A 6,000-nucleotide genomic window follows, 5' to 3' on the forward strand; every position below is an offset into this window, starting at 1 on the left:
GTCATGGAGGTGGGCATCCCTTGGAGATGTCAGGGGCTTCAGAGAGACAAGGGGAAGGAGCCTTGGAGAGCACCTCATCTAAGTCCTTCGTTTTAGAGAGAGAAATGGATTCCAGGAGAGGTCACAAGACCCCAGACTTAGGACAGGAAGATACCTTAGTGGTCAAGCCCAAACACCTCATTATACAGATGGGGAAACAGACCCAGTGCTGTGAAGGGATTTGTCCATGGCCGTATGGTTGGTAAGTAGCAAAGCTGGTTTTGACCCAAGTCCTGTAAATCCAAATCCATTTGACTTAGACCCAGAGTCAAAGTGATGGAGGGGGGACTCAAGTCATAGCCTTCTGGAGTCTCTTCTAAGACTCCCTCTCCCCGCTCCATCGTCCTTCTAAAGGCATCTAGACCGAGCTGACAAGAGATGTCTTCCACATACAACGTTCCTCAGTGGGATAGATCCAGCCTCTCCATTGAAGACCTTTGGTAACCAGGGAACCCTCTACTTCATGAGGCAGCTCAGTCCACTTTGGGAACAGGATCTTCTTATTCTTTGATTTTATCTCCCTCCCTACCAGCTCCTGCCTCCTATTTGGCCTCTTCCCTCCCCTAGCTCAGAAGAGCTACATCAGCTAGATCATAATTATGATATCATAATTATATGGATATAGAGAATCATATTTATAGGAGATAGAATCATAATTATAGAACAGAAAGAAAAAAAAAGCCTTGCAGTTTTCATAGGTTCCAACACCCTTATTACAGATGAAGAAACTGAGTCTGAGAGAGAATAAATATAAGTATTAGAGGCAGGATTTGAACTCAGGTGAACTCAGGTGACTCCAAGGCTGGCCCTTCTGCCATCAGCCAATGATGACATCAATATTACTGATGATGGTGACATTTGGTGCACCAAGGTGGGCTCCCTGCTCACCTAGGGCCTTCACCTCCTTCAGTTCTTAGTTTAAAATTTACCTTCTTCTATATATAGGTCTTCCTGGATAACGAACTCTTCCATATTGTGGCTTTTTCTGTGCCCTGTGGGTCCCCAGGACGCATCAAGCCCTGCTGGAGAACTTTGTCCTCATTGATACCTTGCTCATAATTGTCCTCAAGTTATTCTGAGAAGGTGTTTCCTGCCTCCTGGCTGTTTACGCATTCCAAGGAGTTAATAAATGTTCATTGTTACCAACAATAAACACCTATTTCATACATAATAAACACCGACTTTTATAATGAATACATGACTTTTAAATCCTTGACTGTGACAGCTGTCAGACTGTCCGAGAGGACAAAGATCTTCTTGTCCAAATCTCTGTAACTTCCCTTCTGTTTCACAGATAAAGTAAAGGTCTCCTTAATTCTAGGGCCTTCCCTCTGTTGATTATCTCCAATTAATTCTCTATATAGCCTATTTGTACAAAGTTATTATTTACGTGTTGTCTCCTCCACCGAGTGTGAGATTCTCGAGAGCGGGACTGTTTTGTATTCCCAGAGCTCAGCCCGTTAATAAAGGGTCACTGACTGACTTGTAGATAGTTATACAATTATGAAGAGACAATAAGGGTCTCCCCACTCCAGGCCAGGGCTCTTTCCACCAGGCAGAGTGGCTTGCACCTCCCGAAAGGGTTTGTCCCCTCTCACACACACACTTTGATCTTTACCACAGTGCCCCTATGAAGGGACCCAAGGCCTTGCTTACAAGAGACTTGGTATTCTGCCACTAATTGAGTATTCTTTCCCCTCAGTTTTCACTTCTGTTCACTGGGGACAATATTCCCCTCCCCAGGTGATTGGGAGGAGCCTCTTAGAGACTGGATAAGAGAGTTGAGACAAAAGTGAATACCTCCCCTTGAAGAATTCACTTTCTTTTGAGGGAGACAACTGTATACACAAATGCAAGGTGAATATAAAGAATAAGTTGTGCCTTAGTAGCTTTGGAGGTCAGCAAAGGGCTGCTGTAGAAGTTTGCATTTAAGCTGGACTTTAAAGGAAATTAGGGCTATGTGGGCAAAGGCTCAGAGATGGGAGATGGATTTGCATGTATATATGAGAGACAGCTTGATGAAGAGGGTTGGACTTAAAAGTCAGGAAGGCCTGAATTTAAATTTTGCCTCTGGCTCTGTAACCCTGGACAATTCATTTAACCTTTCAGTCTCAGTTTCCCCACCTGTAAAATGGGAATAATAGCAGTACCTCTCTCACAGGGATGTTGTGAAAATTAAATAAAATATTACAAGTTCTTTAAAGCCCTTAAAAGCCAGAGTTCTCAACCTGGGATCTGTGAATTTATTTATTTGCCTTTTGATAATTATATTTCCATGTAATTGGTTTCCTTGATAATCTGATGCATTTAAACATTCACCAGACACTGCCCAGTGGATCCATGTCACCAGAAAGGTTAACAAGTTCTGTTAGTTCATTATATAAAGTCAGCTATTCCTATCATGATTTAAAAGGGCAGGTGCATATATATATATATATATATATATATATATATATAATATATATTATATATATATTAATGCTTTGAACATTGCAGTGTCACCGCAGTATATAGACTGACGGAGAGCAAGTTCGAGAATCTGGCTGTTGGAATGAAGGGTGAGGGGAGGGAGGGAGGGCTTGGGGGCGGGGACAGGGAGGGGGAGGCTACGACCTGATCTTCACCGCTGCCCTCCAGACCTGGCCAGGCCTCCCGGTGTCTGGTTTCCTGACCCTCTTGGATACTCCGTGGGCTGGTATCAGGATTTCTACCCGCCTTCCTGCACACCCCTGAGGGGTGAGGGGGGCAGCTGCCCGCGGCTCCAGCCTATAGGAAGAGGGGTGGGGACCAGGGATGGGCGCCAGCCACCTGAGGGCTGCCCAAGCCCAGAACAGCTGAGTGTCGGAGCACTTTGGACAGGGGAAGGGATCAGGCTGCAACTCAAAGAGGAGGCAGTAGGGTGGGATGGAAAGAATGCTAGCTTTGGGGGTCAGAGGCCCTGAGTATACGTCTCTCTCATGACTACCTACATAACCGTGACTTTGAGCAAGTCACACTCCTTTCCAATCCTCAGTTTCCTAAGCTATAAAATTGGACTAGATGACATTGAAGATCCTTCCAGCTCTGAATGTATGATCCAGCGATCTCCTGCCCCATCCTTTTCCATGCCCTTAGTTTATTTCTGCCTCTTGGCTGCTTCCTTCTCTCTCCCCACTCCTCTACTTCTGGTTTAGCTCAGTGAAGTTTCCCAGCTCCCCCTATCCTCCTGTGCACTCCTCCATCACTTACTGTCAGTACCACATAAGGACAAATGTTCCCTAAATTCAGTGATTCATACCTTTAAATCTTTCCCATAATCCACCCCCAATTAGAATGAGGTTCTTAAGGACAAGGATCCTTCCTGCCTCCTCCTTCTATCTCTCCTGACACTCATGCATTCAACAGACATTTATTAATCCCTAGCTAGAGGCACAGCCCTATGCTAGGCACTGGGGGAGAAAATACGATCACAGATTTAGATCTGAAGATCCATCTAATCAGCCCCCTCATTTTACAGATAAAGAAACTGAGGCAATGGGAAGTTGAATGATGTATCCAGTGTCACCCAGAAAGTTTTCAAGGCAGGATTTGAGCTCAGGTCCCTGATTCTGAAACTTGTGCTCTTTCTGACATGCTCAGGTAGACTAGATGTAGACTCCATTTCTGCTCTCATGGAACAAACGCCTGTGGATGGTCGGGGTGTGGAGGGTGATGGTGTCAAAATTAAGCCTCTCAGGCTCTGACTGAAGTTTGCTTCTGTCCTGAGGCCAATCTTCCAATCAGGATGAGGGGAGCCCCAGTCCAAGTTTTAATCAGCTTGGTCTCAGATAAAAATCTGTTGAGGACAGAGTCCACTAAGGAGATGCTACCCCCTCAGAATAGAGATAGTACTCAGACTCACTTCAGCTCTCAGAAAGGGAACTCTGTAGGGCTTCATTTCTCTAAGGGATCGATATTTCTCTGGACCTTATTCATCTCTGGCGGGGGGGAGGGGAGGGGATGCTTCTCTGATTCTCCCGGTCAGGACTGAGGGACTAGGGAAGGAAAGGGATACTTTCATAGTTTTTGCAGTTCTTATCAAAGGGGATACTTCAGGGTCCAAGAGCAGTGGGTAGCTGGGAATCAGGCCCCCAGGTTCTGATCCCCCACTTCCATCCTCACCATCCCATCCACAACTGAAGTAAACCTGGGTGCCAGAATTTCTTTTTTTTTTTTTTTTAATTTAATAGCCTTTTATTTACAGGTTATATGCATGGGTAACTTTACAGCATTAACAATTGCCAAACCTCTTGTTCCAATTTTTCACCTCTTACCCCCCCACCCCCTCCCCTAGATGGCAGGATGACCAGTAGATGTTAAATATATTAAAATATAAATTAGATACACAATAAGTATACATGACCAAAACGTTATTTTGCTTTACAAAAAGAATCAGACTCTGAAATATTGTACAATTAGCTTGTGAAGGAAATCCAAAATGAAGGTGGGCATAAATAGAGGGATTGGGAATTCAATGTAATGGTTTTTAGTCATCTCCCAGAGTTCTTTCTCTGGGCGTAGCTGGTTCAGTTCATTACTGCTCCATTAGAAATGATTTGGTTGATCTCGTTGCTGAGGATGGCCTGGTCCATCAGAACTGGTCATCATATAGTATTGTTGTTTAAGTATATAATGATCTCTTGGCCCTGCTCATTTCACTCAGCATCAGTTCGTGTAAGTCTCTCCAGGCCTTTCTGAAATCATCCTGTAGGTCATTTCTTACAGCACAGTAATATTCCATAATATTCATATACCACAATTTATTCAGCCATTCTCCAACTGATGGACATCCATTCAGTTTCCAGTTTTTAGCCACTACAAAAAGGGCTGCCACAAACATTCGTGCACATACAGGTCCCTTTCCCTTCTTTATAATCTCTTTGGGATATAATCCCAGTAGTAACACTGCTGGATCAAAGGGTATGCACAGTTTGATAACTTTTTGAGCATAGTTCCAAACTACTCTCCAGAATGGTGCCAGAATTTCTAGTTAAGTCCCCGGGAGATGATTCAGGTTTTATAGCTTCGGGGAACTTGGTTTGACAAGTTGATCTGATTGACTAATCGTTTTGTTTTCTCCCAGTGTCACATTTGGAAAAACAACTCAACAGAGAATGGGTGGGTAAGCAGAGTGGGAAAGTCTGTGTCTCATCTTAATGACAATTTCCTTCCTTGGAAGGTGTAGAAATCGATGAAAAGAGCTGCTAGCCTGGATCTGATTCCAACCAAAAAAAGAGTAACTAGAGGCTGACTCACAGATGATTGGAATGATGAAGAAGCAGCCCCTCGGTCTTGGTACCCAGCGTTCCCAACTGGATCCCCCTCTCTCCATACACAGTCCCAGCCGCCTTCCTCCTTCTTCCAGTCTCCCAGGCCGCTCAAGCTCCACAAACAGAACTCGTCAGCTTCCCACCCAACCACCCGTTCAGAAGAGCATCCAGTCTCCCACATTCAAGGGCACCATCTGTCACTCAGGTTGGAAACATCAATGTCACCCTTGACTCTTCACTCTGACTCACTCCACATTCATCTGGTTGACAAATCATTTTTCTTTCTTCATCACTTCTCTTAAACACATCCTCTGCTCTCCATTCACACAGACACCACCCTGGTTCAGGCCTGAATTGCCTTTCACCTGAACTACTGCTGTGGCCTGATTGGCCTTACCTACTTCAAGCTTCTCCCCATTCCCATCCATCTGCCACCCAGTTACAGAAATAATTTTCCTAAAATGCAGGTCTGAGTTCCCTGCAATTGCTCCTGATTACTTCCAGGGCCATATTCTCCATTTAGCAATCAAAGACAAAGAAGTGGTGTGGTGGATAGAGCGCTGGGCCTGGAATCAGGAGGGTCTAAGTTCAAATTTGAATTCAGACACTTAAGTCTGTGTCATCCTGGTCAAATCCCTTAACCTCAGTTTCCTCAACTGTAAAATGGGGGGAA

Source organism: Sarcophilus harrisii, chromosome 1 (genome assembly GCF_902635505.1).
Source record: "Sarcophilus harrisii chromosome 1, mSarHar1.11, whole genome shotgun sequence".
NCBI lineage: Eukaryota > Metazoa > Chordata > Mammalia > Dasyuromorphia > Dasyuridae > Sarcophilus > Sarcophilus harrisii.